At 49.5% G+C, this 16640-nt stretch overlaps 10 non-coding genes across 10 annotated transcripts; all 10 read left to right on the forward strand.

Moving 5' to 3' along the window:
- Positions 1-237: 237 nt before the first annotated feature.
- On the forward strand, positions 238-310 carry TRNAV-CAC (transfer RNA valine (anticodon CAC)). Its single transcript has one exon. It is a non-coding gene; the product is annotated as a tRNA-Val (tRNA).
- Positions 311-7653: 7343 nt separating this feature from the next.
- TRNAP-UGG (transfer RNA proline (anticodon UGG)) lies at positions 7654-7725 on the forward strand. The gene has a single exon. It is a non-coding gene; the product is annotated as a tRNA-Pro (tRNA).
- Positions 7726-8145: 420 nt separating this feature from the next.
- Positions 8146-8220, forward strand: TRNAV-CAC (transfer RNA valine (anticodon CAC)). Its single transcript has one exon. It is a non-coding gene; the product is annotated as a tRNA-Val (tRNA).
- A 1315-nt stretch (positions 8221-9535) lies between these two features.
- Positions 9536-9607, forward strand: TRNAP-UGG (transfer RNA proline (anticodon UGG)). The gene has a single exon. It is a non-coding gene; the product is annotated as a tRNA-Pro (tRNA).
- Positions 9608-10027: 420 nt separating this feature from the next.
- Positions 10028-10100, forward strand: TRNAV-CAC (transfer RNA valine (anticodon CAC)). The gene has a single exon. It is a non-coding gene; the product is annotated as a tRNA-Val (tRNA).
- Positions 10101-11414: 1314 nt separating this feature from the next.
- On the forward strand, positions 11415-11486 carry TRNAP-UGG (transfer RNA proline (anticodon UGG)). The gene has a single exon. It is a non-coding gene; the product is annotated as a tRNA-Pro (tRNA).
- A 420-nt stretch (positions 11487-11906) lies between these two features.
- Positions 11907-11979, forward strand: TRNAV-CAC (transfer RNA valine (anticodon CAC)). The gene has a single exon. It is a non-coding gene; the product is annotated as a tRNA-Val (tRNA).
- A 1314-nt stretch (positions 11980-13293) lies between these two features.
- TRNAP-UGG (transfer RNA proline (anticodon UGG)) lies at positions 13294-13365 on the forward strand. Its single transcript has one exon. It is a non-coding gene; the product is annotated as a tRNA-Pro (tRNA).
- A 1810-nt stretch (positions 13366-15175) lies between these two features.
- TRNAP-UGG (transfer RNA proline (anticodon UGG)) lies at positions 15176-15247 on the forward strand. The gene has a single exon. It is a non-coding gene; the product is annotated as a tRNA-Pro (tRNA).
- A 420-nt stretch (positions 15248-15667) lies between these two features.
- TRNAV-CAC (transfer RNA valine (anticodon CAC)) lies at positions 15668-15740 on the forward strand. Its single transcript has one exon. It is a non-coding gene; the product is annotated as a tRNA-Val (tRNA).
- The last annotated feature ends 900 nt before the right edge of the window (positions 15741-16640 follow it).

Below are 16640 nucleotides of genomic sequence, written 5' to 3' on the forward strand. Positions count from 1 at the left end.
ATTTGCTTGTGAGTTTTGGCCGTCCGATCTCAAAGTGGAAATATGTCCTTCCCTCTGTACGCTGCATAGGCCCTCAGCTGGCATACTTGTATATGTGCGCATGCTTGATAGGACGTATGTTTTAGGCTGGATTGTGTGAGCTTCAGGCGCAAGGCATTTGATTAGTCTTTAAGCAGGTCCACTTGCACTGCCCTTTGCACCTGTTCTCCCAGTCCCTACAAATGTGAGCAAGCAGCTGTTTCTGTAGTGTAGTGGTTATCACGTTCGCCTCACACGCGAAAGGTCCCCGGTTCGAGACCGGGCAGAAACACTCTCTGCTGGCATTTTACACAAAATAGTTTTTTTCCCCTTTTGTCACACACAAATGTAAAGTATGAACTTATTTGCGTTCCCATGGAAATAGCATATGCTCTCAAGAGCTTGAGAAATACACTGGGAAGGCAAGCATCCTCACATGTATTCTGTATATGGGGCCAATAAAAAAATGCACGCGCTTGCATTTTGTGTATGTAATGTTGCAGAGCACAGAGAGGATTTATTTTCCCTACTGCTGGGTATTTGGGTCTCTGGGATCACAGTTGGGTCCGCTCCGTCCTCTGAAATGGTCCATATTAGTTACATAGGTTAGTGTACCAAAGAAATAATACATTTTCATATACAGCTTCTTCATTTCTGTGTTCTGAGGGATTACCAGTTGTAAGAAATGCACTTGCCGGTACAGTGATTCCCTGGCTTTCTCTGGCCCGAGAAAGCTTTTCCTCTGAAGTGGGAACAGAAGTTGGACTGCTTCTGCTGAACTTCCTGAAAGCAGAGCTGGCGGGAGGAGGGACTTTTTGAGTGCTGGGAAAATTTGAGCTGGAAATTTGCATCGGCTGGACAGAGATTGCTTGGAGCAGCCAAAATATAATAACGGCCATGCCGCTCAAGTAAAGCAGAAAGCTTTTAGTATACACCTTTTGCACTCTTGTCAACGAAGCTGGGCTCTGTGAATGCTCACCCTACGCAAGAAAAGAGAACAGACTTTGCTGGTGACCTAAATATATCTCGCTGATCGAGCACGATCGAGCTCTGAGTGAGCAGCTGTGCAATGTGTTATACATGGAAAAAGGACACTGCCCCTTTAAGGGCAGCCAAGGAGAAAGAGCGGGAGGAGAGACGGAAAGGGAGGGGCGAGGGAGAGGGAAAGGCAGTTAGAGTTGAGAGAGGAATAAAGTTGGTTGCTAGTGAATTCGGCTCCGTGTCATTTGTAGGCCCGAGAACGAACGCATGAACGAGGTTCAACACTGGCGACGAAGCCGATACGACCCGTCGCGTGCCGGCAGCAGTTTGGAGGGCCTGTGAGCCCAGCAGTGAGAGGAGGGCCTGCGAGCCCAGCAGCGTTCAGGGAGGGCCCGAGTGCCCAGCAGTCAAGGAGGGCTCGTGAGCCCAGCAGACCAGGTAGGCCCGTGTGCCTTGCAGCATCAGGACCAGAGAGCCCGGCAGTGGTGGCCAGCAGCAGACCAACCGACCAGAAGATCGGAGAGGACCGTGCGCCCAAGACTGGAGAGCCCGGTGGCAAGGAACCCGACAGCGGAGGACTGCCAGCTAACCAGCCGACCAAGCAATTGAAGGGCCCGTGCGCCCGAGACTGAAGCGCCCAGCCGACCGGAAGATCGAGAGGCCCGTGCGCCCCAACTGCAGAGCCCAGCAGCGAAGAGCCCAGCAGCGGAGGCCCACCGGCAGCTGGCCCAGCCGACCAGGTGATCGAGGGGCCCGTGCGCCCGAGACTGAAGTGCCCAGCCAACCGGAAGATCGAGAGGCCCGTGCGCCCCAACTGCAGAGCCCAGCAGCGAAGAGCCCAGCAGCGAAGAGCCCAGCAGCGGAAGCCCGCCGACAGTGGCTAGCCGACCAGGACCGCAGAGCCCAGCAGAAGACGTCCCGCGCACCTCGACTAGAAGAGGACCGCGAACGCCAACGACGAGCGGAGCCCGCGGACCAGAAGAGGCCCACACGTCACGGAAGAGGAGACCCGCAGGCTCGCGGCATCCACCCTCAAGTAAGGAGTCGGAAAAGGGTAGCGAGAAGGGAACCCCGAGTCTCCCACCCACGTGACATCAGGGAACTAGTGAAATCACCCGAAGGTGACACCTACAAAAGGAACCCCGAGTCTCCCACCCACGTGACACATCTGTAGAGACACCCGAAGGTGACACCTGAAAAAGGAAACCCCGTGTCTCCCACCTATGTGACATTGATAAAAACACCAAACAAATTCTGCAAAGGTAACATTTGCAAAGGGGAACCCCGAGTCTCCCACCTATGTGACATTGGTATAATCACCAAAAAAAAAAATAAGTCTGCGAGAACCCGAAGGTGACATTGCCAGGACGCCACTCTGCACACAAACAGCAGAGGGTGAACAACGTGCCCCAGTGAGCGAATATATACAGCAGCAGGTCAAGAGAACCACGGTGCAAAAGCCGATCAGAGCACCCAGAGCACCCGCGACGCAGCACCCCACGCTACACACCAAGACACCGCCATGTCATCTGCAGACGCGGCAGACCCTAATGCACCACCACCACCACCGGGAGCCCCCTCCTCTCATGCAAGCCTAATGAGGAGACCTGCCCCGTTCACGCTAAACCCACACCATGACCAGGGACAGAGATGGGAAGAATGGATGGAGGAATTTGACGATTTCGTGGGTGCCATTGGCACACAAGAACCTCCCAACATACTGAGCATATTTGCAAATGTCGCAGGGAGAGAAATCAAAAATATTATACGCACGATCCCTCCACAAGACCGCACCACATATGCAAGACTCCTGCAAGCCATTAACGAAAAACTAGTCATCTCACCGAACCGGGACTATGAAAGGTACACTTTCAACCAATGCGGCCAGCTACCTCATGAATCGATAGGGGAGTTCGTAATACGTCTTCAGAGGAAAATATCAAAATGTGACTTTGCTAACTTTAATGACGAAGAAGCCATTAGATTACGCATCATAGAAGGGTGCGTATCCTCGATGTTCCGGAAGCACCTCCTCAAGAAACCCCTATCCCTAAAAGAGGTACTAGACCTAGCCAGGGTATACGAAAGAGTGGACATTCAAGCAGCAGCCATTGAGAACCCCAAAAAGGGAGAAACCATAGCCGCAATTCATCCCTACGCCCGCCAGCCAAACACTCAACCAAGGACCAACCAGAGGTACCCGACACAACGAGCACAGGGTGACCGCCAATGCTATCGCTGCGGATTCGAATATCCACACAGAGGACCATGCCCCGCCATTGGGCAACGATGCATGAGGTGCGGAATGGAAAACCACTTCCAAGTGATGTGCAAAGAACTACTACCGGAAGGAGGATCAGCACGCCCACGATCTACCCCTCGCACGATGGACGCACATAAAGAACAGCATCACCACGTGGACAGGAACGCACCTCTCGCGCCATCATATCAACGCCCAAACACAGTGAGAGCCTTGGAAGGACTTCAGATTGAACCAGACAGGAAAGACCACGAATTATACGATGCCTATCAGGATGACTTCATGCGGGAACTGGAACGCGAAGACACCCGCAGAGCGGAAGCACCAGACAACCGGGAACGTGACAGGGAGCCATACCCTTACCCCCCACCACACCATCCACCAAGTGGAAACGAACAGCCTCAATACCTGCAGGATGGCTACGACCGAGAGTATGTATGCCTTCTCAGCGTGGAGGAGGAGGACACCGCGGCTCCCAGAGTAACAATTCAGATGGGAAGAACCCAAAACAGATTTATTGTTGATACAGGAGCGACGGTCAACGTCATGAATGAAGACATCTATCGTGAAATAGCCTCAACATACACCATCCAGGAGTCTAGGACACACATCTTCCAATGGGGAGCGACCCAACCCATGACATCAAAAGGGAAATTTCAATGCGACCTACGACACAGAGGCATCACAGTAACCGCCACGATACATGTGATAAGAAGCCCAGCTATTGGCCGCTGCCTTCTCAGTTACAGGACAGCTAACGCACTTGCCCTGATTGACCTACACTATGACCAGTCAGAGGTCATCGAAGGACTGCCACTGCCATGTGAATCTGTCAGGGCAATCATAGACAGACCATTGGCAAAAAGAGACCTCAAGAACAACTTCCCCAAACTATTCGAAGGGGTAGGGATGCTAAAAGGGCCATGCATCAAACTACACATAGACAAAAACGTCAGGCCAGTTCCACAACACCCACGGAAAGTGGGTTTCCACCTCCAGGAACAAGTGTCGAAGGAAATACAACTTCTCCTCCAGAACGACATCATAGAGAAAGCGGAAGGGCCAACACCCTGGGTGTCGCCGATAGTAATTGTCCCCAAGGACAATGGTCGCCTTCGCATATGCGTAGACATGCGCATCCCGAATACTGCCATCCAGAGAGAAAGGCACCCAGGACCGGGATTGGAGGACATGCTAATCAGGTTAAACCAGGCGAGATTTTTCTCAAAACTTGACCTCAACCAGGGCTACCATCAACTCGTCCTGGATCCAGAATCACGGCCCATAACCACATTTGCAACGCATGACGGCCTGTTCCGATACAAAAGGCTAAACTTCGGCATTTCATCCGCCGCAGAAATATTCCAAGAGACCATCAGGCGTCTCATAGCATCAGAGACAAATGCATTAAATTACAGTGATGACATCCTCATATTTGGGAAAGATCAAGACCAGCATGATAAGGCTCTCAGGAACATCTGCTCCATCCTACAAGATGCAGGGCTAACATTAAATGAGTGCAAGTGCGTCATTAACAGAACAAGTCTCAAGTTCTTCGGACACACATTCTCCAACAACGGCATATCGGCAGACCCTGACAAAATAAAGGCCATCACTGACCTTCGAGCACCGACGAACACAGCAGAGTTACGCTCGCTATTGGGAATGGCGGGATATTGTGCGCGATACCTTCCAAACTACGCCACAACGACTGACCCGCTCCGCAACCTCCTGAAGAAGAACCAACCATTCACATGGGACGCACCCTGCCAGGAGGCATTCACAGCGATAAAAGAGGGACTCACCAACAACAAACAACTGGCATATTTCGATCCCAACTGGCACACAATCATCACAGTTGATGCGAGCCCGGTGGGGCTGGGAGCCATCCTAGCACAAACTGACTCCGCAGACAACAGCCACCACGTAATAGTCGCCTACGCCAGCCGAGCCCTGTCACACACGGAAAAGGCCTACTCTCAAGCAGAGAGAGAAAGCCTGGCCGCGGTATGGGCGTGCGAAAAATACCACCACTTCATCATTGGCCGGAAATTTACCCTAGTGACAGACCACCAAGCCCTCCTATCCATCTTTGGGAACCCCAGGACGAAGATGCCACCCCGCATAGAGCGATGGGGGATAAGACTACAGGAATACGATTACACCATCATCCATAAACCAGGAGGAGACGCAAACCCAGCGGACTACTTGTCCAGACATCCTCTGCCCGACAAAGATGACACTTTGGCACATGAAGCCACTGAATATGTCTTGTACCTATCGTCAAATGCCATGCCGCCCACCATCTCGACCACGACGTTCGAAGAAAGGAGCAAAGCCGACCCAACGATCAGGGCCGCTATCACCCTCACCCGCTCCAACAAATGGAGGGAACGCCACTCAAATAGAACTGAAGAAGGAGACGTGGACCAGAAAGAACTAGACCGGCTAGCCAAAGTAAAAGATGAACTTATAGCAACAGACCAAGGGCTACTACTACGAGGAAAGAGGCTAGTAGCACCAAGAGACCTAAGGAAGACACTAGCAATGCTGGCGCACGAAGGGCACAGGGGAATGGACAACACCAAAAGGTTCCTCAGGAACTATGTCTGGTTCCCATACATGGACATGATAGTGGAGGACATGCTCAGACACTGCAGACCCTGCCAACTGGCAGCCCAAGGACAAAACCCAAACCCCCTCCAACTCACCACGCTACCAACGAGACCCTGGCAAAAGGTCGCAATGGACTTTTATGGACCCGTAGAAGAGGGAGGGTACCTATTAGTAATAATAGACGAGTACTCGAGATTCCCGTTTGTGAAACAAACACCCTCGACATCCTTCGCTGACAATGCGCCCATAGTGGACGAACTCTTCAGCGAATGGGGCATCCCCAACATCGTGAAGACCGACAACGGGTCCCCTTTCCAGGGACGGGAATTCGCAAACTTCGCAAAACACCTAGGCTTCTCCCATCAAAAGATCACACCACTCTGGCCCCAAGCCAATGGGATGGTTGAACGGTTTATGGCCACGATCAAATTGACCCGACAAAAGGCAGTAGCGGAACAGACACCCCATCCGAAAGCCATCTGTAGCATGCTCCGAAGCTATCGGAACACTCAACATGACGCAACTGCAAAGCCACCCGCTGAACTCATGGTGAGATACCAACCCAGGACACGTATCCCACGATGGGAGGACTATACACCGGAAGAAGACCTAGCCATCAGGGAACGTGACGCTGAGAAACGAAGGAAAGCCAAGCACTGGGCTGACACAAGAAGGAGAGCAAAGGAACAACAGCTGGAAGTTGGACAAACAGTACTGGTCCGACAAACACAGCGCAAGAAAACGGACACTCGATACCATCCAGAGCCAAGAATCATCACAGCTATCAAAGGGCCCATGGTCACGGCAACCGGAGAACTAGGGGACATCACCCGTAACTCCTCATTCTTCAAGAAGCTGTATCTGGAAGAACCTGAACCACCAGAGATACCCGACGAGAGCCTCAATGAGGAAGAGGAAACGGAACCCCCAATAGAGTCAAGCGGCGAGAGCAGAGAATCACCAGGGAGACCCCCAAGGACGATAAAGAAACCAATGCGACTCATCGAACAGATGTAGCCGAACTGCTATGATAAGCACGGGGGAGGTGTTATACATGGAAAAAGGACACTGCCCCTTTAAGGGCAGCCAAGGAGAAAGAGCGGGAGGAGAGACGGAAAGGGAGGGGCGAGAGAGAGGGAAAGGCAGTTAGAGTTGAGAGAGGAATAAAGTTGGTTGCTAGTGAATTCGGCTCCGTGTCATTTGTAGGCCCGAGAACGAACGCATGAACGAGGTTCAACACAATGGTCATCTTTACCAAAGGGGAGATGCTGCTTTTTCCAGTGTCACGCCCATGCTCTCAGGGCTGGAGGGAGGAGGGCTGCTTTTTGTTTTTACAGGCAAAAGGAAAGGCCCAGCCCTCAGAGCTTCTGCCAATGCAGATCCCAGCAGGTGCAAAATAAAGGCTCTCCCCCACCTTGCCAGCTGCAGATTGATCAGAAGACTGCTAGTCTAGTGTGTTGGGCCACTTTCTCTCTTCTGTGTATCGTCCCCTCTTATTACATAAACAGCATAAGAGGAATAAAGGAAGGAAGGAAGGAAGGAAGGAACAGTGTATCGCAAGCACCTTCCACCCTGATGTCAATGGGCCACCAACCTTCGGGATGAGGAGGAGACCTGTGAAGACAGTCAGAGCGTGCCGACTGGGGCATTCATTTGGCTCATACACCGACAAGGCTTTCAGCGGCAGGAACAAACTTCAGGAATAGGCATTCTTGGCCTCGAATCCTAAGGGGGGTGCAAACGCTGAGGACAATTCCGTCAAATGCTCAAAGGACCGTGGCTCGTTGGTCTAGGGGTATGATTCTCGCTTTGGGTGCGAGAGGTCCCGGGTTCAAATCCCGGACGAGCCCAATCAAGGTGGTTAACTTGAGCTCCTTTTTTTTGTTTTTTCAATGTTATTTTCATTGGACAGACTCTCTGGTTTTCTCGGTAAGCAGTAGTCGATGAACAATTCACTTCCTGAACCTCTTTGCGTGCCATGTCCTTGCGACAAGCACTTTGTGTTCTCTGTTAGCTCTCAGTAACATTCCTTGATTTGCTTGTGAGTTTTGGCCGTCCGATCTCAAAGTGGAAATATGTCCTTCCCTCTGTACGCTGCATAGGCCCTCAGCTGGCATACTTGTATATGTGCGCATGCTTGATAGGACGTATGTTTTAGGCTGGATTGTGTGAGCTTCAGGCGCAAGGCATTTGATTAGTCTTTAAGCAGGTCCACTTGCACTGCCCTTTGCACCTGTTCTCCCAGTCCCTACAAAGGTGAGCAAGCAGCTGTTTCTGTAGTGTAGTGGTTATCACGTTCGCCTCACACGCGAAAGGTCCCCCCGGTTCGAGACCGGGCAGAAACACTCTCTGCTGGCATTTTACACAAAATAGTTTTTTTCCCCTTTTGTCACACACAAATGTAAAGTATGAACTTATTTGCGTTCCCATGGAAATAGCATATGCTCTCAAGAGCTTGAGAAATACACTGGGAAGGCAAGCATCCTCACATGTATTCTGTATATGGGGCCAATAAAAAAATGCACGCGCTTGCATTTTGTGTATGTAATGTTGCAGAGCACAGAGAGGATTTATTTTCCCTACTGCTGGGTATTTGGGTCTCTGGGATCACAGTTGGGTCCGCTCCGTCCTCTGAAATGGTCCATATTAGTTACATAGGTTAGTGTACCAAAGAAATAATACATTTTCATATACAGCTTCTTCATTTCTGTGTTCTGAGGGATTACCAGTTGTAAGAAATGCACTTGCCGGTACAGTGATTCCCTGGCTTTCTCTGGCCCGAGAAAGCTTTTCCTCTGAAGTGGGAACAGAAGTTGGACTGCTTCTGCTGAACTTCCTGAAAGCAGAGCTGGCGGGAGGAGGGACTTTTTGAGTGCTGGGAAAATTTGAGCTGGAAATTTGCATCGGCTGGACAGAGATTGCTTGGAGCAGCCAAAATATAATAACGGCCATGGCGCTCAAGTAAAGCAGAAAGCTTTTAGTATACACCTTTTGCACTCTTGTCAACGAAGCTGGGCTCTGTGAATGCTCACCCTACGCAAGAAAAGAGAACAGACTTTGCTGGTGACCTAAATATATCTCGCCTGATCGAGCACGATCGAGCTCTGAGTGAGCAGCTGTGCAATGGTCATCTTTACCAAAGGGGAGATGCTGCTTTTTCCAGTGTCACGCCCATGCTCTCAGGGCTGGAGGGAGGAGGGCTGCTTTTTGTTTTTACAGGCAAAAGGAAAGGCCCAGCCCTCAGAGCTTCTGCCAATGCAGATCCCAGCAGGTGCAAAATAAAGGCTCTCCCCCACCTTGCCAGCTGCAGATTGATCAGAAGACTGCTAGTCTAGTGTGTTGGGCCACTTTCTCTCTTCTGTGTATCGTCCCCTCTTATTACATAAACAGCATAAGAGGAATAAAGGAAGGAAGGAAGGAAGGAAGGAACAGTGTATCGCAAGCACCTTTCACCCTGATGTCAATGGGCCACCAACCTTCGGGATGAGGAGGAGACCTGTGAAGACAGTCAGAGCGTGCCGACTGGGGCATTCATTTGGCTCATACACCGACAAGGCTTTCAGCGGCAGGAACAAACTTCAGGAATAGGCATTCTTGGCCTCGAATCCTAAGGGGGGTGCAAACGCTGAGGACAATTCCGTCAAATGCTCAAAGGACCGTGGCTCGTTGGTCTAGGGGTATGATTCTCGCTTTGGGTGCGAGAGGTCCCGGGTTCAAATCCCGGACGAGCCCAATCAAGGTGGTTAACTTGAGCTCCTTTTTTTTGTTTTTTCAATGTTATTTTCATTGGACAGACTCTCTGGTTTTCTCGGTAAGCAGTAGTCGATGAACAATTCACTTCCTGAACCTCTTTGCGTGCCATGTCCTTGCGACAAGCACTTTGTGTTCTCTGTTAGCTCTCAGTAACATTCCTTGATTTGCTTGTGAGTTTTGGCCGTCCGATCTCAAAGTGGAAATATGTCCTTCCCTCTGTACGCTGCATAGGCCCTCAGCTGGCATACTTGTATATGTGCGCATGCTTGATAGGACGTATGTTTTAGGCTGGATTGTGTGAGCTTCAGGCGCAAGGCATTTGATTAGTCTTTAAGCAGGTCCACTTGCACTGCCCTTTGCACCTGTTCTCCCAGTCCCTACAAAGGTGAGCAAGCAGCTGTTTCTGTAGTGTAGTGGTTATCACGTTCGCCTCACACGCGAAAGGTCCCCGGTTCGAGACCGGGCAGAAACACTCTCTGCTGGCATTTTACACAAAATAGTTTTTTTCCCCTTTTGTCACACACAAATGTAAAGTATGAACTTATTTGCGTTCCCATGGAAATAGCATATGCTCTCAAGAGCTTGAGAAATACACTGGGAAGGCAAGCATCCTCACATGTATTCTGTATATGGGGCCAATAAAAAAATGCACGCGCTTGCATTTTGTGTATGTAATGTTGCAGAGCACAGAGAGGATTTATTTTCCCTACTGCTGGGTATTTGGGTCTCTGGGATCACAGTTGGGTCCGCTCCGTCCTCTGAAATGGTCCATATTAGTTACATAGGTTAGTGTACCAAAGAAATAATACATTTTCATATACAGCTTCTTCATTTCTGTGTTCTGAGGGATTACCAGTTGTAAGAAATGCACTTGCCGGTACAGTGATTCCCTGGCTTTCTCTGGCCCGAGAAAGCTTTTCCTCTGAAGTGGGAACAGAAGTTGGACTGCTTCTGCTGAACTTCCTGAAAGCAGAGCTGGCGGGAGGAGGGACTTTTTGAGTGCTGGGAAAATTTGAGCTGGAAATTTGCATCGGCTGGACAGAGATTGCTTGGAGCAGCCAAAATATAATAACGGCCATGGCGCTCAAGTAAAGCAGAAAGCTTTTAGTATACACCTTTTGCACTCTTGTCAACGAAGCTGGGCTCTGTGAATGCTCACCCTACGCAAGAAAAGAGAACAGACTTTGCTGGTGACCTAAATATATCTCGCTGATCGAGCACGATCGAGCTCTGAGTGAGCAGCTGTGCAATGGTCATCTTTACCAAAGGGGAGATGCTGCTTTTTCCAGTGTCACGCCCATGCTCTCAGGGCTGGAGGGAGGAGGGCTGCTTTTTGTTTTTACAGGCAAAAGGAAAGGCCCAGCCCTCAGAGCTTCTGCCAATGCAGATCCCAGCAGGTGCAAAATAAAGGCTCTCCCCCACCTTGCCAGCTGCAGATTGATCAGAAGACTGCTAGTCTAGTGTGTTGGGCCACTTTCTCTCTTCTGTGTATCGTCCCCTCTTATTACATAAACAGCATAAGAGGAATAAAGGAAGGAAGGAAGGAAGGAAGGAACAGTGTATCGCAAGCACCTTCCACCCTGATGTCAATGGGCCACCAACCTTCGGGATGAGGAGGAGACCTGTGAAGACAGTCAGAGCGTGCCGACTGGGGCATTCATTTGGCTCATACACCGACAAGGCTTTCAGCGGCAGGAACAAACTTCAGGAATAGGCATTCTTGGCCTCGAATCCTAAGGGGGGTGCAAACGCTGAGGACAATTCCGTCAAATGCTCAAAGGACCGTGGCTCGTTGGTCTAGGGGTATGATTCTCGCTTTGGGTGCGAGAGGTCCTGGGTTCAAATCCCGGACGAGCCCAATCAAGGTGGTTAACTTGAGCTCCTTTTTTTTGTTTTTTCAATGTTATTTTCATTGGACAGACTCTCTGGTTTTCTCGGTAAGCAGTAGTCGATGAACAATTCACTTCCTGAACCTCTTTGCGTGCCATGTCCTTGCAACAAGCACTTTGTGTTCTCTGTTAGCTCTCAGTAACATTCCTTGATTTGCTTGTGAGTTTTGGCCGTCCGATCTCAAAGTGGAAATATGTCCTTCCCTCTGTACGCTGCATAGGCCCTCAGCTGGCATACTTGTATATGTGCGCATGCTTGATAGGACGTATGTTTTAGGCTGGATTGTGTGAGCTTCAGGCGCAAGGCATTTGATTAGTCTTTAAGCAGGTCCACTTGCACTGCCCTTTGCACCTGTTCTCCCAGTCCCTACAAATGTGAGCAAGCAGCTGTTTCTGTAGTGTAGTGGTTATCACGTTCGCCTCACACGCGAAAGGTCCCCGGTTCGAGACCGGGCAGAAACACTCTCTGCTGGCATTTTACACAAAATAGTTTTTTTCCCCTTTTGTCACACACAAATGTAAAGTATGAACTTATTTGCGTTCCCATGGAAATAGCATATGCTCTCAAGAGCTTGAGAAATACACTGGGAAGGCAAGCATCCTCACATGTATTCTGTATATGGGGCCAATAAAAAAATGCACGCGCTTGCATTTTGTGTATGTAATGTTGCAGAGCACAGAGAGGATTTATTTTCCCTGCTGCTGGGTATTTGGGTCTCTGGGATCACAGTTGGGTCCGCTCCGTCCTCTGAAATGGTCCATATTAGTTACATAGGTTAGTGTACCAAAGAAATAATACATTTTCATATACAGCTTCTTCATTTCTGTGTTCTGAGGGATTACCAGTTGTAAGAAATGCACTTGCCGGTACAGTGATTCCCTGGCTTTCTCTGGCCCGAGAAAGCTTTTCCTCTGAAGTGGGAACAGAAGTTGGACTGCTTCTGCTGAACTTCCTGAAAGCAGAGCTGGCGGGAGGAGGGACTTTTTGAGTGCTGGGAAAATTTGAGCTGGAAATTTGCATCGGCTGGACAGAGATTGCTTGGAGCAGCCAAAATATAATAACGGCCATGCCGCTCAAGTAAAGCAGAAAGCTTTTAGTATACACCTTTTGCACTCTTGTCAACGAAGCTGGGCTCTGTGAATGCTCACCCTACGCAAGAAAAGAGAACAGACTTTGCTGGTGACCTAAATATATCTCGCTGATCGAGCACGATCGAGCTCTGAGTGAGCAGCTGTGCAATGGTCATCTTTACCAAAGGGGAGATGCTGCTTTTTCCAGTGTCACGCCCATGCTCTCAGGGCTGGAGGGAGGAGGGCTGCTTTTTGTTTTTACAGGCAAAAGGAAAGGCCCAGCCCTCAGAGCTTCTGCCAATGCAGATCCCAGCAGGTGCAAAATAAAGGCTCTCCCCCACCTTGCCAGCTGCAGATTGATCAGAAGACTGCTAGTCTAGTGTGTTGGGCCACTTTCTCTCTTCTGTGTATCGTCCCCTCTTATTACATAAACAGCATAAGAGGAATAAAGGAAGGAAGGAAGGAAGGAAGGAACAGTGTATCGCAAGCACCTTCCACCCTGATGTCAATGGGCCACCAACCTTCGGGATGAGGAGGAGACCTGTGAAGACAGTCAGAGCGTGCCGACTGGGGCATTCATTTGGCTCATACACCGACAAGGCTTTCAGCGGCAGGAACAAACTTCAGGAATAGGCATTCTTGGCCTCGAATCCTAAGGGGGGTGCAAACGCTGAGGACAATTCCGTCAAATGCTCAAAGGACCGTGGCTCGTTGGTCTAGGGGTATGATTCTCGCTTTGGGTGCGAGAGGTCCCGGGTTCAAATCCCGGACGAGCCCAATCAAGGTGGTTAACTTGAGCTCCTTTTTTTTGTTTTTTCAATGTTATTTTCATTGGACAGACTCTCTGGTTTTCTCGGTAAGCAGTAGTCGATGAACAATTCACTTCCTGAACCTCTTTGCGTGCCATGTCCTTGCGACAAGCACTTTGTGTTCTCTGTTAGCTCTCAGTAACATTCCTTGATTTGCTTGTGAGTTTTGGCCGTCCGATCTCAAAGTGGAAATATGTCCTTCCCTCTGTACGCTGCATAGGCCCTCAGCTGGCATACTTGTATATGTGCGCATGCTTGATAGGACGTATGTTTTAGGCTGGATTGTGTGAGCTTCAGGCGCAAGGCATTTGATTAGTCTTTAAGCAGGTCCACTTGCACTGCCCTTTGCACCTGTTCTCCCAGTCCCTACAAAGGTGAGCAAGCAGCTGTTTCTGTAGTGTAGTGGTTATCACGTTCGCCTCACACGCGAAAGGTCCCCCAGGTTCGAGACCGGGCAGAAACACTCTCTGCTGGCATTTTACACAAAATAGTTTTTTTCCCCTTTTGTCACACACAAATGTAAAGTATGAACTTATTTGCGTTCCCATGGAAATAGCATATGCTCTCAAGAGCTTGAGAAATACACTGGGAAGGCAAGCATCCTCACATGTATTCTGTATATGGGGCCAATAAAAAAATGCACGCGCTTGCATTTTGTGTATGTAATGTTGCAGAGCACAGAGAGGATTTATTTTCCCTACTGCTGGGTATTTGGGTCTCTGGGATCACAGTTGGGTCCGCTCCGTCCTCTGAAATGGTCCATATTAGTTACATAGGTTAGTGTACCAAAGAAATAATACATTTTCATATACAGCTTCTTCATTTCTGTGTTCTGAGGGATTACCAGTTGTAAGAAATGCACTTGCCGGTACAGTGATTCCCTGGCTTTCTCTGGCCCGAGAAAGCTTTTCCTCTGAAGTGGGAACAGAAGTTGGACTGCTTCTGCTGAACTTCCTGAAAGCAGAGCTGGCGGGAGGAGGGACTTTTTGAGTGCTGGGAAAATTTGAGCTGGAAATTTGCATCGGCTGGACAGAGATTGCTTGGAGCAGCCAAAATATAATAACGGCCATGGCGCTCAAGTAAAGCAGAAAGCTTTTAGTATACACCTTTTGCACTCTTGTCAACGAAGCTGGGCTCTGTGAATGCTCACCCTACGCAAGAAAAGAGAACAGACTTTGCTGGTGACCTAAATATATCTCGCCTGATCGAGCACGATCGAGCTCTGAGTGAGCAGCTGTGCAATGGTCATCTTTACCAAAGGGGAGATGCTGCTTTTTCCAGTGTCACGCCCATGCTCTCAGGGCTGGAGGGAGGAGGGCTGCTTTTTGTTTTTACAGGCAAAAGGAAAGGCCCAGCCCTCAGAGCTTCTGCCAATGCAGATCCCAGCAGGTGCAAAATAAAGGCTCTCCCCCACCTTGCCAGCTGCAGATTGATCAGAAGACTGCTAGTCTAGTGTGTTGGGCCACTTTCTCTCTTCTCTGTATCGTCCCCTCTTATTACATAAACAGCATAAGAGGAATAAAGGAAGGAAGGAAGGAAGGAAGGAACAGTGTATCGCAAGCACCTTTCACCCTGATGTCAATGGGCCACCAACCTTCGGGATGAGGAGGAGACCTGTGAAGACAGTCAGAGCGTGCCGACTGGGGCATTCATTTGGCTCATACACCGACAAGGCTTTCAGCGGCAGGAACAAACTTCAGGAATAGGCATTCTTGGCCTCGAATCCTAAGGGGGGTGCAAACGCTGAGGACAATTCCGTCAAATGCTCAAAGGACCGTGGCTCGTTGGTCTAGGGGTATGATTCTCGCTTTGGGTGCGAGAGGTCCCGGGTTCAAATCCCGGACGAGCCCAATCAAGGTGGTTAACTTGAGCTCCTTTTTTTTGTTTTTTCAATGTTATTTTCATTGGACAGACTCTCTGGTTTTCTCGGTAAGCAGTAGTCGATGAACAATTCACTTCCTGAACCTCTTTGCGTGCCATGTCCTTGCGACAAGCACTTTGTGTTCTCTGTTAGCTCTCAGTAACATTCCTTGATTTGCTTGTGAGTTTTGGCCGTCCGATCTCAAAGTGGAAATATGTCCTTCCCTCTGTACGCTGCATAGGCCCTCAGCTGGCATACTTGTATATGTGCGCATGCTTGATAGGACGTATGTTTTAGGCTGGATTGTGTGAGCTTCAGGCGCAAGGCATTTGATTAGTCTTTAAGCAGGTCCACTTGCACTGCCCTTTGCACCTGTTCTCCCAGTCCCTACAAAGGTGAGCAAGCAGCTGTTTCTGTAGTGTAGTGGTTATCACGTTCGCCTCACACGCGAAAGGTCCCCGGTTCGAGACCGGGCAGAAACACTCTCTGCTGGCATTTTACACAAAATAGTTTTTTTCCCCTTTTGTCACACACAAATGTAAAGTATGAACTTATTTGCGTTCCCATGGAAATAGCATATGCTCTCAAGAGCTTGAGAAATACACTGGGAAGGCAAGCATCCTCACATGTATTCTGTATATGGGGCCAATAAAAAAATGCACGCGCTTGCATTTTGTGTATGTAATGTTGCAGAGCACAGAGAGGATTTATTTTCCCTACTGCTGGGTATTTGGGTCTCTGGGATCACAGTTGGGTCCGCTCCGTCCTCTGAAATGGTCCATATTAGTTACATAGGTTAGTGTACCAAAGAAATAATACATTTTCATATACAGCTTCTTCATTTCTGTGTTCTGAGGGATTACCAGTTGTAAGAAATGCACTTGCCGGTACAGTGATTCCCTGGCTTTCTCTGGCCCGAGAAAGCTTTTCCTCTGAAGTGGGAACAGAAGTTGGACTGCTTCTGCTGAACTTCCTGAAAGCAGAGCTGGCGGGAGGAGGGACTTTTTGAGTGCTGGGAAAATTTGAGCTGGAAATTTGCATCGGCTGGACAGAGATTGCTTGGAGCAGCCAAAATATAATAACGGCCATGGCGCTCAAGTAAAGCAGAAAGCTTTTAGTATACACCTTTTGCACTCTTGTCAACGAAGCTGGGCTCTGTGAATGCTCACCCTACGCAAGAAAAGAGAACAGACTTTGCTGGTGACCTAAATATATCTCGCTGATCGAGCACGATCGAGCTCTGAGTGAGCAGCTGTGCAATGGTCATCTTTACCAAAGGGGAGATGCTGCTTTTTCCAGTGTCACGCCCATGCTCTCAGGGCTGGAGGGAGGAGGGCTGCTTTTTGTTTTTACAGGCAAAAGGAAAGGCCCAGCCCTCAGAG

Source organism: Ambystoma mexicanum, chromosome 2q (genome assembly GCF_040938575.1).
Source record: "Ambystoma mexicanum isolate Mex_15411 chromosome 2q, UKY_AmexF1_1, whole genome shotgun sequence".
In the NCBI taxonomy this organism is placed as follows: Eukaryota; Metazoa; Chordata; class Amphibia; order Caudata; family Ambystomatidae; genus Ambystoma; species Ambystoma mexicanum.